The sequence below is a fragment of the Dermacentor silvarum genome, chromosome 5 (assembly GCF_013339745.2).
Source record: "Dermacentor silvarum isolate Dsil-2018 chromosome 5, BIME_Dsil_1.4, whole genome shotgun sequence".
NCBI classification, from domain to species: Eukaryota; Metazoa; Arthropoda; class Arachnida; order Ixodida; family Ixodidae; genus Dermacentor; species Dermacentor silvarum.
In genome coordinates, this window is record NC_051158.1 from 173,341,169 (window position 1) to 173,360,269 (window position 19,101).

Genomic DNA, 19,101 nt, shown 5'->3' on the forward strand with positions numbered 1-19,101 from the left:
AGTTACTTTCACCATAAAATATATTATAGGCGTAAGCATTCATAAAGCTCTATTACTACACACTGACTGCTTTAGCACAGTGAAAGTAATGGAAACATACAAAAACCACAAAAACATGGTACTAAGCTAGTTGCACAAGTATCTGTGCATGGCTTAATTGTGTTCGGTGCCTGCTCGCCAAAGCTTACAATGATATGAGCTTGCGGCACTGGCAGATTCTGAGCCCTGGGGGCCCAGGCATCCCCTTAGAATGTAGGCATTTTAGCCCTCATAGTATGCAGTGAGGTCCCCCCTTCTCTTCTGCATATTTTGATGAGGCCCCCCCCCCCCCCCATGAAGGCTGCCCAGGTTTCACCTCTGGCCTGCGGATCAGGAAGCGGCATCCATCACCAGTAGCGCACCCAGGATCTCTGCCAGGGGGGGTTAAATTCTTGTGGTGGGGGGAGGGGGGGGGAAGCAAGCACTTTGCATAATATGCAATTTGCTTGCTTTAGCGAGAGGAATCCAACAACAAATAAAATGCCTAATAATTATAATAATATAATGACACCAAGGATGATGACAATGTTGATTTCTTCAGCGTTTTACTCAAATTAATTTAAGAGTGAATGAATAAATACAAGATAGTGATAGATTGTTTGGGTTAATCAGGAAAATTCGACCTTGAGCCACTTCCTCAATTGTAATGACAATGTCAACAGAGCACTGAAGGTACATGTTGGACTGGTGGGGCTGGACGCAGAGGGGGGGGAGGGGGGGATAGAACACCCGAACCCCCCCACCCCTTCGGTGCACCACTGTCGATCAGTTATAGAGACCATGAAAGTGGAGCTCCTGTTTCAATCATGGGCCTAAAGCTATTCTTGTGTAGTATGATCAGAAGCTATTGGCAAGATACATGGAATATAGAAAAGTCAGTAATGAATTAATTACACTTAGGGCAGAATGACTGAAAGGTGGGCAAGTTGGTGCAGATTTAGAGCAATGCCTTGGCAGCACAATGCAACACAGATGAAAGAAAGGTGAAGAAAATAAACAGATGGACCGTATTCACAAGAAATTCCTGTATTGAAGGAAAACGCTCGTATATATGTGTATATATACACACACCGGATGTTCCACATTAAGTCTTAAGGAATTAAAAAAGGCGCCTGTGGCAGGTAGCATAATTCTTATCGTTGAGCTGGGTTATTCGAAGAGGCAGACTTAATTAGTAGCACGAGAAATCAAAACACATATTCAACTAACAAAAATTCACTAATTAGTTTCTTAGTTATAATTCCTTTACGACACATTGCAATTTACGAATTGTTGCCAGTGAGCTTGTGAGGCATATCCACTTGGAATGAATTTCCAGAATAGCACCTGTTTGGAGATATGCGCCATCAAATTTCTGAAGCCCAATTCGGCTTCAGAAAGCTTAAATCTACCGAACATGCACTGTTGTAACAAAAGGAATTCATTTTATACCAGTTTAAAGAAAGAAGACTTGTGCTTGGCATCTATGTGGATTTTAGCAAAGCATTCGATAATATTCGCTATTTAACATTGCTTGAAAAACTTGACAGCTATGGCATTCAAGGTCATTGTTTAGCACTAATTAAATCTTACCTAGCAAGCAGACAGCAATTTGTTCAGATAGATATGCATTGCTCAAGTATTCAAAAGGAGTTCTGCAGGGAAGTGTTTTGGGGCCCATTCTTTTTAATGCTTATATCAATGGTTTAATGAACATTTACCTACGTGCGAAATATGTCCTGTATGCTGATGACGCCAGTATATTTGTTTCAGGAACAAACTGTACAGATATAGAGTCTGAAACGAACCTCATATGCTCTCTAAGCTGAGGGACTGGTCAATAATGAACCAATTAGAAATAAATAAATAAAAAAAACACAGCTGTGCTCTTTAGGTCTAAAAATAAGCCAGTGAATTCAAATGTTAACATTATGTATGGGGACAAAACAATAGAAATGGTTACTAGTATGAAAACTCTCGGCATAACGTTTTCGAGTAACATTGCTTTGGGACGAGCATATTGACGCCCTTACAATCCAGTTATCTAGAGTCATTGGCATGACGTGGAAATGTAAATCACTGTTGCCGTTTAAAGTTAAACTTCTAATTTATAATTCTCTTTTTTATTCATACCTCTATTATTGCTTATTGATATGGGGTACAACTACTTTTGTTAATTTACATAAATTACTTGTCTTGCAAAAGAAGTTTGTTCGGCTGCTCTTTAATGTCCCCTACAACTCCCATACTATAAACTTATTTCTGGAAGCCAACATAATTTCAGCATGGCCTGCTCAGCTCCATTTCTTGCGCTTAATGTCAACTAGAATATCAGCTATCCCTGTTTATTCTCTGATCCACACCGCTCTCTTCCTGCCTCTTAACGTTAGTCCTAAGATTTTTCGTTCCATCGCCCTTTGTGCGGTCCTTAAATTGTTCTCGAGCTTCTTTGTTAACCTCCAAGTTTCTGCCCCATATCAGAGAATAAACAGGGATAGCCGATATTCTAGTTGACATTAAGCGCAAGAAATGGAGCTGGGCAGGCCATGTAATGCGTAGGATGGATAACCGGTGGACCATTAGGGTTACAGAATGGATACCAAGAGAAGGGAAGCACAGTCAAGGTCGGCAGAAAACCAGATGGGTTGACGAAGTCAGGAAATTTGCAGGCGCAAGTTGGAATACGCTAGCGCAAGACAGGGATAATTGGAGATCGCAGGGAGAGGCCTTCCTCCTGCAGTGGATATTTAGGCTGCTGCTGCTGATGATGATGATGATGATTATGCGTGTGTGTGAGTACATGTGGGTATATATATATGTATAATGCGCATGTGTATACATGTATGAATTGTTGTTGCCGAATATTCTGTAAGGGGGCTGCGGGCCTCGTCAAGCTGCCTCTACTGCAGCAGCTTTTACTTGCAGCCTCCTCCACCAAGTTGATGGAAATAAAGTTATTATTATTTTAAACTCGCCCTAAAAATCACTGTTGTTCCACTTATTTTTTTACCAAGATGCTGTTTCATACATTGAAGCACTAAAGTAACTGGAATGCCCATGTATTTCATCCCACACTTTGGGAAATAATATCTCGAAACTTGTGTCATCCTGGTTATTCATTTCAAGTGGATGCGTCTTGCAACCTCACCGGCTACCATTCGTAAATTGCAATATGTGTCGTAAAGTATTTAACTAAGAACTTCATTAGTCAATTTTTGTTAATTAGTTGAATATGTGTTTCAATTTCTCATGCTACTAATTATGTCTGCCTCTTCAAATAACCCAGCTCAATGATAAGAATGATGCTACCTGCCTCATGTGATCTTTAAAAATTCCTTAAAACTTAATGTGGAACATCCCGTGTGCGTATATATATATATATATATACATATACATACATATATATACATTGTCTTATGTATAAGACAATTCCTATAGGAGTTCCCTTTTCCTTTTCCCAAGGCAACAGTAAACAAGAAGAAAAACAAATTTAAAAAGTATATTCACAAAGCCACATGATAACAAAACAATGACAGAGCATGGTAGAATAGACTTGTAAAAACCACAGAAGGGACAAAAGTAAAAAAGTAACAAACAATCATTTCACTCTCGCACACACGTCCTCTAGATAATCACATTCCTTGGTCACGAAGGTTGCAGAATAAGCCTGACTAATACATTTGTTTATTTCGCTCATTAATTTGTTACAATGACCGGTTTTAGGAATGAAAGGAGTCACGGAACCGTCTATAGCACATTCGGTGTTTATAGGAACAGTAAAGGACTGAAGAAGAAGAAAGGCATGCGCGAGGAGCATTAGTCTTTTTCATATAAATCTCCAACAACGGGAAAGCAAAAGTGTGTGATTGAGCATGGGGTTACAGCCACTTGAGTGACAGTAACTGGCCAAATGTTAAGGTGGTTGAGCTGAAGAGAAGGAGCGGTGGTGCTCCTGCACTCTCATGTTAGACCTCACCACAAGATAACACGATCAGGCATACCACGTCTAGTAAGCAGCATATACACTTGGGCGCGTGTTTTGTTTGGCAACCATACTGTGCTTTTTTTTACCTTTTATGCTTAGTGCAGCCTCATCCCATTGGAAAGACAAGCAAGGTAGCTGGAATTTGGAATGTGTAGATGAAAAATAGGTGGCATGTACACATTCTTACCTTCTGATGAGCAGTGAGCCATTAACATATGCAACAAGTGTGGAGGGACTACCTGTTCTCCATGTGTTCATAGAAGGTCTATCCATAAAACAACATAACAACAATGTATTTTTTCTATTGCAGACATTATATTTTTGTTTTTATTTATTTATTTCACAAATGCTGTCAGCCTAGCATAGGCTGTGACAGGAAGTGGGATATAAAGTGTACCTGTGTACACAGCCCTTTTCCTCGGCAACAATCTGCTTTTCAATAACAAAAGTGTCATGTACTTTTTTCAATGATGTAGGTATGCCAGATATATATCGTGTCTTCAAAGTCTCAAATCATAGCATTGCCTCCAGTTGGAGGCTTAAGCTGCAATGCTGCAGTGCACATGGAGCACTGGCTTCCAGACCCTTGTGCATAAGGACTATGGCAAGGCCCAGAGTGCTTGGTAAAAGACCACACCAGTTCAAATGTTTTTTCTCATCTCCTCATGCATTTTAGTAAACACAAACATCACTTATAGGATTGTAATTTTGTCAGTATATATCTTTTAGGCTCCTATACAGCTAGTAATTTTAGGCCTGTATACAGCCAATATTTATTATTCACAGCAATCCATATTTAATTACTGTATGTATCATGAAACATTCATGGCACTCTTTTGTCATTCCAGGCCCTTGTACTATTAAACATCAGAAATAATAACCCTGATTTATTCACAACTCTTCAAAGCTATGAAGTTCCATGGCTAGTTGTGTGATAGCCGAAAGGTCTTTCCTGAAACCATATGTTGTAAAGTAGAAGGAATGTTGTCAGTCAAAAGCTATGGAGAAGTATGTGAACGTAACCTAATGTTTGAATAGTTCACTAGAAGAATACGCAAGAGATTTTTGGTGATTATTAAGGCAGCCCTGAGTTTCCTTTCTTTAGTGCTCAGTACCACACGTGCCACCTGGCACATGGAGCTGAAGTCTTAGTAGCATGGAGATGTTGGACAATAACAATTTTAACTTCACCAGTACATGAGACATGTTTGCGACCAAGATTTTCAAAGAAAGAAAAAAAATTGTCTGCATTCTGGCATGCTTAGCTGCAAACAACGTGTAAAAGTGTAAGCGTGGTACTGCCATATCAGTACACAGCGTAGATGTTAGTGATATAGTGGCTAAGGCGTTACTATTAAAATAAAGCTTTACATGTTGCCTTAGATATCATATGCACCTTATAAGTATGCAGCACTTCCCTGTGAAAATTGTTTTAAGAAAGCAAGATACCTTCCGCCCAACAACTGAAGCAAAATAAGCAGTCTCAAGGAGCTATTGTATGCGAAAATAGCTTCACTGTTCAGGGAACACACTGGTTTACCTGCACAGGTACTAATGCAGCCTATACTTTCTAATAAAGCACACCCCATAGCAGCTGACAACCTTGCCTAACTTCTTTCTTTTCTCATCACAATGACATCACATATGAACCTAGAATATTCTTACAGTAAGAAAGAGAGCCCAAAAGTACACACCAGCCTGCCCATAATTTTCTTGTCTTAATTTTTCTTCTTTTCTATGCTGTTTAGAATATTTGCCAACTTTCCTAGGTAATTTAGTGTGGCAGGATCTCATAGTCTGCATAATTAGTGTCTCTCAGTTTTGCATTATGCCTTTTCTTTGTGTCAAATGGACGGGTGTGCGCAGAAAAAGGAAAAATAATTTTTAAGTTCCATATTTGTGTTAAGCTGAGCATGCAATTTAAGTATCTGGATTGAGATAAGGCAGGATTCAGTCCATTATTGCCCTCACTTCTCGGATGGTGACATCCAGTCTAGCCCATTGCTGAGCACACAGTCACTGAAACTGTGCTTGGTAGGCGATACATATGGCCAAATGACAAAAGTTGCGATTTGGTGTGTCACCTCAATGCGAGCTCCACCACTGTTTGGCTCAATTCTGCATACTAAGTGCAGAATCAAGGCCGATGACGTCAAGACTGGCTTAGGCCAGTTCGAGCCTGAACCTGAATGATGTATTTCAAGGCTAAAGAGAGGTAACTTTTTTGTTTTTATTATGACTGATGGGTTGATTCCTAGCTCAAAGTCAATTTCAAAGACTGACCTTAGTTTGCCCTGTCTTAATTGTTAGTAACATGAATTTAGCAGGACTTTCCTATTGATAGTTGGGAACCAACAGTGTGTACATATTCAGTGAGTACAACAAGAGCATTTTGTAGCTGTTTACATTGCATATCAAGATTCTCATACGTTGGTCAGATTGTCATGTCATCAGCTTAGATCAAAAACTTGGTGCTTGTGATGTAGCCTCCATGCAGGACGAATGATGAACAGCAACGGGGCAAGAACAGAGCCACGAGGCACACTGTGGTTTAAAGTACAGTTAGGATCCAATATGAAAACAATCCACATGTGCAGAAATTGTTAACTCTCAGACACAAAAATATGCGTACCACTTTTGTTATATGCTGTGGTAGACAAAAGTCTTTCATGTTTCAAAAATTACCTAGATTATGTTCCGCATTATTGTATGCTGTAGTTGTATCAATTGCCACCACCGTCCACAACTAGTGACTGTGAGGGAAGACAAGCAGGGCACCATCTGGCATGACAGACAGGCCATCCTCTGTGCCTAAGTACAAAGGTCAACACACTTGTCTAGAACACACTCCTGAGGGCCATGGAAAGCAGCTACCAAAGGATAAGCTGACCGCCCGGTCGAGAGAAATCAATGGAAACTGTAAATTTAGTCACATAACCTCACATATACAGCCAATCTTAGATTTCATAATAAAGTGTGCGAATATCCAAAATTTCGATTATAAATCAAATAGTCTTAGTTATTCAATTTGTATTCGATTCGAGAATTAATTCACTACTTGAAGTTGTCGAGTAGTGCATTTGTTTTCTTCAAATACTATAAGGGATAACAACAGTTCTTGAAGGAGAAGGACTGATATAAATGGAGACTCGTTGAATGATTCTGGTGCAGAAGAACGGTGGTTGTTGTGGAGATGATCCAGTTTGTGAACAAAGATATGAAGGAGGTCATTTGTGCTATATAGTTGTGTAAGCATATCTTGCCTTGGGCAGACTTTGCATTTGATGTGTCTAATTATACAAACAATTTATTGTTTGGTCAATCTCACCATATGCTTGGATTCCTTCAAAATGATATGCGGGACTGCAGTATTGTCCTTAGCTCCTTCAATGAGCTATATACTCTGCTATAGTCTACTACATGTGTTTGGGACATGCTGTTAATTTTTTTATTAGTGTCACCGTGCACCTGATATGATCATACTTTCCCTTGTTTCTCATTTACAAGCTTATTAGTTGACCTGACATCTAGTTGTTAATGGCATTACACGCATCCAATAATGCTACCAAGCCTTTTCTTGCCGAACAGACTGTACTGCATTTTTCATTTCACAATTTTATAAATAGGGAATATTCACTATTTGATTCGATATTCAGAGCTAATTTTTCTTGAATATTTGTATCAATTCGATAGAAAATTTCACTATTCAAGCCTGTATATTTAATATTGAAACTGCAACAATGAAAAGCTTAGGTTTCAGTGCATGAGTACACTGTCACTTATCATCATTGAATGGGGCTTATGAACTATGTGCATAACTTCTCTGCTTATATTATAAGCAAAAAATGTGCAGTAGGACTGCTTGGAGGCAGGGAGCAGTTGGAGAGGTGGAGCTTGCTTGACATCAGCATTGGGGGCACCCAGATGATGGTGATTTCTGACATCAAGCTTGGGTATAAAACTGTTTGTGTCTTATTTTTTTCTCCGCAATGGCTCCGGTGAAGTGACAGAGGGGCGTTGCGCCAAGAAGGCTGCAGCAGAGAGAGCTCGCAGTGCTTTGCATACTTGGGAACAAAGGGAGCGACAGACCGTAAGGAGTTGAGGGATATGTCTTAATTTTGACAGCTGGTGCTGTCTTTAGCATACATGCTATTATCTGCAAGTTGCATATATCTACTAGGGGCTCCTTGAAATTTCCCGTTTTTTTTTTTTTTTTTATGCAGTGCTGTGAATTGTGTGCAGTAAGGCATAGAATATTTTCATTCGTCTCATGAATAAAATAATTTTTTATTGATTCACTATTTCTTTTTGTATTTTAACTATAGCACACTGTCTTTAGAACCCTTCAGTGCTGCAGCGAAGTGTGTAAATGTTGATATACGTAATATCGCACTGCTCAGCAATTCTTTCGTTCCAAACAGCTATGCACAGACTTTTGTGCAAAGAGAGAATGAATGTTTGTGTTCACCAACTGCGCTTGGGGTGCTGCTGATGTTTTTATTAAATTTACTAACACCTTAGCTACTTCTGCTGCAAGATTTATGGTAACGCTTGCGTAGTGTTGTGAAGCTTGACAGAGTTGTAACGACATCACATGGTCTTCCCGAAAAAGACACGTTGAAGTTGAAGCTTTGAAGTTGAAGTTTATTTCTTTCTTTGTTACAGAAGGGGAACAAGAGGTAAAGGCCATGTGGCCTGACAGAGGCTCTTGCTCCTAAGCGCGTTCGGCAAACATATTCAAAGCAAATACAGCACAAAAAATTAGTGAGTACAACGTAGAAAATACAAAATAAACAAGATAGATTTATACAATTATTACATGAATATACATTCTATGCTTGAAAAAAAATTATTGGTATGTACTTTCACATTACAGTGCAGATAGAAACATGTGCATACAGTGCATAACAAAATGTTAGTGCAATAGCATTTTATTTATAATGAATTTGAGAATGTAAGAGAAAGGTTTTTATACATTCTTTAAAATGGGGTGCATAAAAATCAATTCTTTGTTCAATGATGTTTAGTAGCTTAGGTATTTGATAGTTCAGATCCTGACATCCATAGTTTGTACGTGTAAATGGTGTTCTGATTTTATTGTGTAATGGGTATAGAGGAGGAGAAATGGGTAGGCTGACAACATGGAGTCTGTGTTTTTTTATATGTAAGAGTAATCTATAATAGAAAACTTGATTTGCTTGGATCAATGAATGTTTGTTAAAAATATTTGGTGTGGGTAAGTCTCGCAGCTCACCATGGTAGTTTTCAAAAATTCGGACTACTCATTTTTGCAAGTTTAGTAACTTCTCATACTTTTTTGCTCTCGTTCCCCATATCAAGGTACAATAAGTTTGCTTCGAGTAACAAAGGGCATAATACATTGCTTTCTTTAGCCATAATGGTATTATATCAATAATTTTATGCATACAGCCTACTACTTTACTAAGATCGTTGCTCAGCTTGTTGACATTATTGCCCCAGACGAAGTTCTCCTGAAACCACACCCCCAAAAACTTTTGTGTTTTTACTTGTTCAAGCCTCTTTGCTTGAAATATAACATTGATATTAACAGGCAATGGCTTATTTATTGGTTTAAATATGATATATATTTAGTTTTGTTGACGTTCAATTGAAGTTTGTTTATGTACAGCCATTCAGATAATAAATTCAAGTAATCATTCATTTCTTTTTCTATGCATTGCAGGGAATAATTTGCAAAGAAACGATTGGGGTCATCTGCATACATTATGATATTAGGTGAGGAAGAAATGCTTGGAAGGTCATTAGTATAAAGGTTAAATAATCCAGGACCAAGTATGGATGCTTGTGGTACGCCAGTCTGTATTTGAGAAGTGAGGAAGTCGCCTGATTAATTGAAACACACTGCTAATAATCAGTTAAGGAACTCCTCATCAGATCTAATGCCATACCACGTATACTGCAGTCATAAAGTTTGGACAGAAGCATAACATCATTTACACTGTCAACTCCTTACGCAGGTCCAGAAATAAACCTACCGCGTATAAACGTTTGTCAATATTTTGCAGTATTTATGTTTTATGTTTAGAAGCGCATCCTCACATGATTTTTCTGAAATCAATAGTTTGCCGTACCGATAATAGCATGTTTCCTTAAGAAACCCTCCAGCCATGAATTTAGAACAGTTTACAAAAGTTTCGACAGAAGAGGTAGTATTGATATAGGTCGGAAATTGTTTACACTATGGTCGGCGCCACCTTTATGAATCGGTCAAACTCTGACTATTTTAAGTTTGCTAGGGAAAATTCCGGATTCAAGTATTTTATTGATAATGTGAGCGAAGACATTAGAGATGATACACATATTTTATAGGAGATGCTATGATACCGTCGACACCTGCAGCAGTGTTGCGCGTGAGTACATGAAATCATTGAGATGCATATTAGTGCAGCGCGGCAGAGAATGTTTTCACTTAACATCACGCGCAAGAGCGCCGCCTGTGCGTTCATGCGATTTCATGCAGCCCTACTTTTGCCGCGGGCTTTACCGTAATGCTTGGGCAGTGCGGTGAAGTTTGACAAAATTTTAATGATGTCGCACCATATCACCGAATTTCACGCTTTGAGACTTAACTTTGAGCGGAGCGGTAGCAAATGCTTACATTTACCTTAAGCACAAGCGCACTGTGCATGCATTCGTTTGATTTCGCGATGTGTTACTTCTATTGAGGGCTTTACCGCAATGCTTAGGTAGTGCGGTGAAGTGTGACAAATTTTTAATGATGTCGCACGATATGACCGAATTTCACGCTTTGAGACTTAAAACTTGAGCGGAGCGGTAGCAAATGGTTACGTTCACCTTAAGCACAGGCGCACTGTGCATGCATTCATATGATTTCATGATGCCTTACTCCTGTCGAGGGCTTTACCGCAACGCTCGTGTAGGGCTGTGAAGCTTCATAAAGTTGTAATAAGATCACATGGTCTGATAGAATTTCATGCACTAAAGCGTTAATTTTGTGCAGAGAGGCAATGAAACCTCATACTGAACCCGCAGCTTGACAGGCATAGGTGATTTTTTGGGGTCAATAATAATACTGTGCATGTTTCTTTTGATGGCAGCCTTTACAGCATGAATGGTAGTCATGCTGTGAAGCGTGCAGCGCCAGTCATCAGCCATAGCCGCGCTTTTTCGGATGTTTATTATGCTTCTGTAAACTCATTCTGTACGTTCACGTTTACCGCTTCACAAAACAGTCTGGTGTGATTATCTCACAGGAAAAGCGCTTAGCAGGAAATTTGGTGTTGAAGAGCTGTGAACGATGACTGACCCAGAGGGAACCGAACGCGTTGTAATAAACAAATGAAATATACTAAATACAGCGGTAAAACACCACATTGTTCAAGTAAGATAGATATGCGGGCAAGCATTGCCAGTCAGTCCAATCCACTTATGTACTAGCGTATCGTAACGTTCGTGAGTTCGCGTCTCTTGTGCGCGTCGTTTGAATTTCTAGCGTGAGCATCGCTTCTGGTGAGTTCGCGTCTCTTGTGCGCGTCGTTTGAATTTCAGCGTGAGCATCGCTTCTGAATTGCTTTTCAACGACGAGGTGTTCGACGTGAGTTTTAACGTTGAGGTTACGACGAGTTGTAAAATGTTTGTATCTGAACATTGCGACTGCTTTCGTCTTGCTTAAACTGTTCAGCGCCTGGATGGACAAGTAGCACGCTTGCAAACAGCACTTCTAGTGCGGGATTTGGCACTGCGTCCCAGAAAATCTGCACTAATTATGTATTGACGAATAGTTATTGCTGCTCGCAAACAACGAGGTGCACGGTGCCGCAACCGCAAAAGTAACGTCGAATTTACGCGCGTTGGGTTTTCCGCACTGAAATTTGTGCCGATGCGTTGTTTAAGTGATGTCCCTGTACTCAGTTTAGTAGGGAAACTCTATGCCCTTGCTGAAGGTTTTGCTCTTCCATAGTATGGGGCGTATCGGCCCAGATGGTGCAACGTATTCAGCTCTTAGTATCCGTAACCGGAGAACAACGAGGCAGCTCGCCCTAGACGCGGGCGCACTCGGCCGCTGTTTTTGCTCCCAGTCAAAAAAAAGTTTGTCACACCAGTTGCATATTTCTAATTGTGTTTTGGGACACCCATAGGAAAAATCGAACAGCTCCAATTGGACCAATTTCTTTAACACAATTGGACACAATTGGTCTGAATTGCACAGCTGGCTGGGACCAACATGAAACATGTTGGAAAGGAAAAAAAAAAAGCCTAGATGGTCCCTCACCCTGATTCGACACGGATATACTTGAACTCCTTTCGAGAAGCATACTCGTGCATGAACACACTACGCACTGCGGCAATTATCTTCATTGACATACCCAACGCTCACCACTTCATTATGAGAGATGCATATCAGGTGCTATATATGTGAGCAAAATTTCGTTGACCAAGTGGTGGTTCATGAGAAATTGGTAAAATTTCAAGATAGATTTTTAACTTGACAGAAAGCTAAATGCTTCTCTCCATTGATCATACCAAAATATCGAGATCTTTCACTTTAAAACTAACATTATAGTTGTACTATTATTATTATCAACTATTCTGTTGTTCCGAGATTACTCAGTGACTTCCAATTGGGTCCAGTTGGGACCAACTGGCTTACCAAGCTCCAGTGATGTCCAACTGGACTTCTCATGATGCCCAATTGGAACCAACTGAACTTCTCAAGAAGCCGAATTGGAAATTGGGACTCCGGTGATGTCCAATTGGAACCAGTTTGGCCCCATTGAAAAATTCAACTGGACTCGAGTTTTTTTTTTTTTTTTTACTGGGCTCCATCACCATGTAACCGAGTAATCCTTTGTTAAACCATTTTCTTCTGATCAGCCACTGCCTCCTGCCCGCAGTGACGCCATTTCCTACAACCTGATGCGGCAGCTTTTTTGTCTATTCTGCTTGCACAAAGCGCCCTGTCATGTATTTTCCCAGTGAAAGCTGCATTAATTGACGCACTAGACATGCTTGAGCTAGGTTTTAGCTCTAATGAAACTTACACTTGAGCAAAATGGCATCGTGGCAGCAGTTCTACCATTCCTCCACGCGCGCCCTTCTATCCATTGTGAAAGTGTGACACCTGATTTAGTGCAACACATTTTGATGAAGGAGTTCTTAATACATTGATGAATTAAGGAATACCTTGCTCCACCAAGCTTGAGCAGGCTAAGATTGGTGTGCAAGTAGAGTGAGATTATCTCATAATGCCAACATACATGACGGTAAACAGGTTATGCAGACATGCTGGAACTAAAGAACATGGTATGTAATGTCACTTCTAGGTGCTTGACACATTAAGAGATAGCATGACATACTTACAGGTAGAACATTAGCATGACGTATTATGAGCGTGACATGTTAACACATAACAGCTGCAAGGACCCACTAATCTTATGGGCTGATGTTAGTTTATTACTTGAATGCGACAGCGTTATAGGTGAACTTCAACCACTTTGAAGATCTAGAAGAAAGTGTGGCCTGATCGCAAAGGACAGTGCAAGTTAGGCACAGCATCTCAAAATACTAGCTGTCAAGAGGGAAGAATGAAAGAACGGGCACGTTGTGCATGTGCCAGATGTTTCCAACAGCATAGGCATATCTACCAGGTGGGCACTTGCCTCCCCACTGTCAAAATTGTGGGGGGGGGGGCGAAGTATGCATTTGCCCCCCCCCCCCCCACACACACACACTTTGAAAGTGGGCACTTTCAGGCTGCATGCTGGAAAGTTCAACAAAACTACAGCTAAATTTTATTTTGCAATAGAGTGGCCATGTAGATATGCTTTATTTACTATATGTATACCCTGCTTAGGCAGCGAGGATTGTCTTTTGTGCTTCCTTGTGATGCGCTGTAGCGGGCGAAACAGGGATTCGCCATACGCCGCTCACATTGGAAGGCCTGGAGCTGGACTGTTATAGCCGTAACAAATTTCCGCTTGTGCTACTCGCATCATGCCCAGTTTTTTGGGACCACTTAACCGTATTTGAAAACACAATCCGCTTGCCATATATAATCCGAGGGCGAGGGGAGAAGTCCTGATAAAGGATTTATAATCAGTCCGCTCGACCATACAGGACCAATGTGCACTGGTGGACCAAGACCGGGCTGCCGCAAAAGCCGCAGGGGTCCTGGAATAGGAAGCCCTCCTAGAATTTGTACGGGGCGGTCCCTTCTGGCTCGTCCCAAACGTTCTCTTTGTACATAGCCACAATAAATGTTTTTACTCACTCACCCCAACGATTGGTGTGCCTTGCGGCATGAAATCCTTGGTGTGCCTTATGGCAGGAAATTTTCGAAGCACAACTTCTAATTTTATCGATTTTATTTTCAGGTCGTTTGTAAATAAGAGCTACACTATTACTTGTTTCCTGGCAGGAGCAAGAGCAGCAATATTTGAGTGTTTTGAAGAAATGGCCACTTTTTGGTGACTGTACCGAAACTTGAACCTGAGGTTGCTTATGTGCTCGAAAAACATTACGAATACTCCTTTCCCCATGTTTTGCGCATTATAAACGGCATTTAACAGCACGGTGTTTATTTTATTCGAAGTACGAAGCATTGTTCTGAGTGACAAGCGATATATGTTCATTCTATTTAGGTTCATTAGAGCCTTTGTAGAAAGTTACTCGTTGAAGTGTTTCAGGGTGTCATAGTGCCGCTAGTCTAATAGTTTCCCAGACTTCTAAAACAACCGCACAATACGGACTTGAAATTTCGTGAAAATAGAATTCTGAGCGCAATGAGTAGCGAAACTTTCCCTTTCTTGCTTTAAATGCAAGTGTTCCAGATAATTACTAAACCCTCGATTTTTCATGTGTTTTTGCACATCGTACGAGGGGCGTAGTTTGTTTCTCCGTTGTCCTCAGTGAGCTAACCATGCCATCTTGTTTATAGCTGGGGAAAATTAGGGGCATGTTATAGACAATATATTGGCAATGTGTATGATGAGTGGGTTAAATTCGCCTTTTTCGATAGAATAGACTGCTGCACTGTCATAATTACAACTACAAATGAGGTAAATTGTGCGAACATAGGGGGAATAATACGCCAAGTTTATGTGCAATGGTAAATGCATGTTGATCAAGTACAGCTTTAAAAAACTGTCTGTAAGCAAGTATTAGGAAATATCACGCTGTTGTTAGGTTTCACAATGCTAGGTTTCACAATGTCCCCAAAAGAATTCTGCATTTCAGATAATTTATACTTTTATGGAATAGGCAGCATTTTAACTACGTCTCGCAGAGTTTAACATTTCTGGCTTATTTAGAAGCGTTAGGAATATTTATTGAACCCTCATTTCTTGCCTTTAACTTTTTCATGCATGATATGCTGGGTTCGCATGGTGTCCTCATTGAACTAAAGGAGGTAGCTTCATTCAGTTTTGTGACTTTTAAGACCAGGTAACGTTTGATCTGGAGGTAAAGTTCACAATAGATGGGTAATTGGGACTGTTGCAATGAATTACGTATGCAAGCACTCTAGAGTGCTTGTAGCAATAGCCTCTAGAGCCTATCTAACGAGTGGGGCAGAATTGAGCCCACTGCCCTGACAGAACTGTAAACGCCACCAAGACCAAATTTAGTGAAAATTGGTGGTGCTATGAAAACTCTCTGTGCGAGTTAAATGGGGTTGGGTCAACAGTCTTCATAAAAAAAATCTTATGAGTAGGGAGGTAGTACACCATGATAAACGCTATGGCGAAGTAACATGTTTAGTGAATTAATGTTTTTTTAAAAATTTCCAAAAAGAAGTACTCCAAAGCATTACATGCAAGCCAGATTTCCAACAGAAAAGTCATATACAGGCAACTTTTTAACAGTGCGATATAATTACAGGAAACTGAAATTTCATTTCAACTGTTCGAAAGAAACAGCTGTGCTGGAAATTTGGTTGTAATTCTCCAAGGTCGCACACATCTGCTGTCTTTTCTTGTGTGAATATTGAGAGTCATTCATGTTGATTGTACTTCATTGTGTATAACCTCGATAATACTACTACCTTAACTAGCGATACATTTGCTATAGACCTAAACAGCAAGTACAATTTCTTGTTTAATTAGTAAAATTGTCTGTAACAAATGGGGATTTTCTTTACGTGCCCTGCGGTGCTACTGGGTGGGATCAGGAACCTCTGGACGCTCACTGCCTTTTGTACCTGCATCATCTTGAGACTTTATATAGTTGCAAGAAATAAATGGAAATTTAAATAATATTTCAGGCTGCCATGGTTCACCATGTATGATTTATAGATATATCTATGTCTGGTGAATCTAAAAATAACTGACAGATACATTTCCATGCTTTTTCACTTATTGTAATAGTAATTCCAAATATATATATATATATAATGACAGAGAGAGAGACAGAGAGTTGCGAGATCATTTGCAGTTTGCCCCCCCACCCCCCACTCAAGAAATAATTGGTACGCCACTGTCCAAGAGTGACTTTGGCATGAGAGAAGTACGCGTGCAACTGTGGATTAATGGTTAGAACATTGGGCCACTGTGCTGGAGGACAGATTCGATCCCACCAACAGTCACACACTGCTTTATAGCATTATGGGCAGACTTCACCCACTTTAGAACTGGGTTGAGTGTGTCACAGTTTGCATGAAATCGCAAGATTGTGAGAGGTACGAGGTATAGGAACGTCACTTTGATAAACGAAGTGTGCAAGGTCGCACGTGCATGCAGGTGTCGAAATGTCACAATCATCACAACCTATTGCATACTTAGACAGTTAGCAGTGCTATGTTCTAGCCTAGTTTTCTTAATTTACTTATGCGGCATATCTGGAGAAACATTAGCACATGCAAAGAATTCTCAAAACAGAATTCTGTGACACTCTGCAGATGACTTATTGACGTGAGCTACTTGCAGTTAGGCGCAGGGGAAAAGGGATGGGTCAAATGCATAGCTTCACCACAGCATGGTAGGATGTTAAGTGGCACAGTCAGCGGATAACTTCTTGCTCTACGTGTATGTTTAGTTGCTTTACCAATTCTGAAACCCTAGAGCTTCAGAAGTGTTTAGTAACTTTCGCATGAATATATAGCCTGTTCACATTTCTTTCTTGGTGCAGAGAAAAAGCACTTCAAGCCATACGGGTTCACTTTTTGGTGGAAGCATTAAAGTACCTAGAGCAGCTACTTGTGGCCTGAAGCATCCACAACAGGGCAATATAAATTTCAATGTGGCAAAGTATGCTGTCAAATCCTTAGTTTTTATTGGTTACCTTAGCCTGCAGCAAAATGATAATAAAAGTCATAAATCCTAGTAGCTGAATCATGAAATGCTTAAGTTGTGCATGTTTACATGTTTTCTCCACACCACATATAATTTTAGCTTTTCCTCTAGATGTCTAATAAAACGAATGAGCTTTCACGTTACTACTTATTTAATTGAAATTTTTTGCATGCTCAACAGTGTTAGTAGTGATAGTATGTAAACAAGGCGTGGAAAAGTTTATTTGGGTGCTTTGAGTGAGTGCTCAACAGCAAGTTTTAACAATTGTAGTGAAATTACCTTGGTATTATTTTTATCCCTCAAATATGTCACACCTTTTCATGTATTAAAGCAGGCTACCTTTTATAGCTGTTTTAATGAGCATACAAATTACTCTGCTACATTAAAGTAACATTTAGGTGGGCTACACTGTCATACACGATAAAAATGTGCTGTATTCTTTCACTCAAACAAAATGTGAATAACTTTGAATTAATATTGAGGCCATTTTCAGGTAACATTTCAATGCCCTTTTCTAGATGTTCACTGAATATCTGCGTAATATGCACAAGTCTTGCAACACAATGTCTCTGGGATACTCAGAATGCGTTCTAGAAAAATAAAGAAACATGTATAGTGCATACAAAAATGTGATCTGGATCATTGAAACGTGTTATAATTCTTCAAGTATGCTCAGTGTAGGTACAGGAGCCCAATACTTGATCACCCACGCAACAGTAAAAGCATATGTGAAAGACAGTCCAACAATAAATGTGTGTTGTGCATTTAACGCGAGTTCATTGCAAAAGAGCATAATCTGGACTTGAGCGTTGGATTCGAGTGCTGCCCTTTAGCATGAATTTTTTTATGCTGTTGTCTCTGTCCACTTGTGTTAATGGCCAATAAAAATTGTAGGCAAAGCTATACCTTGCCTCAATATGATAGGATAAGCACCCGATCAAAGTATAGTAGTATAAAAAGGCTAACCGAGGACCTAGTTGGCACATAACTCAGGACAAAAAACAGTTATGTGGAGGCTAGTTGGTTATTGAACACAGAGGCCAAGTTGTGCTGCATAGCTGATACAAAATACTCCGAAGTAAAATGCCAAAGCACACAAGATGGTGCACAATCATCTTGTGTGTTTCGTATCAACTATGCAGTGCAATTTGGCTTCCATGCAAAAGACACACAGTACAAAAAAAAAAAGTCCAGTGTATATCTTTTTGTTGTGCTGTGTGCTTTTCTTGTATTCTTTTCCACTCACTATATCAAAGGGAAGCAATGCTCCCAATTTCATAGCAGGTAAATATTGTGCACCTGCAAAAGAAGTAGAAAAAAGCTATAATAGGTAATATGCTGCATTGGCCTGTCACATACAATGCCAGCTTTGCAGGAAAAGTAAACATTTATAACCAAACTTTATTGGCAGAACCATTACAGCAAACTATACAAGTCTGATTTTTCATCTTAGACAAAATAGCGTACAATTCACATAGAGTGTACGCGTTCCTGATGACTTGATGGTAGTGAATGCACGCAGGTGGTACATCTAGGGGACCTGTACAAAAGGAAAAAGCACAAGTGAAGCACATTAAAAAGAATCTGCAACTTGCACTCAAATATGAATATGTCACTGTGACAATCTGAGTGCTGCTGTGTAGCATTTTTTTTAGCCTGTTGGTCCGCGGCACACGTGCCTGTCTTGCATGAAGCTGCTTAGCACGGCTTCATGACAAGACTTTCTCTATCCGCCACCCGAGAACGCGCTCTGTAGCGGTCAGCTCCGCCGAGAGACTTGCGGCAACAGGAAGGTAATGTGGGCAATGC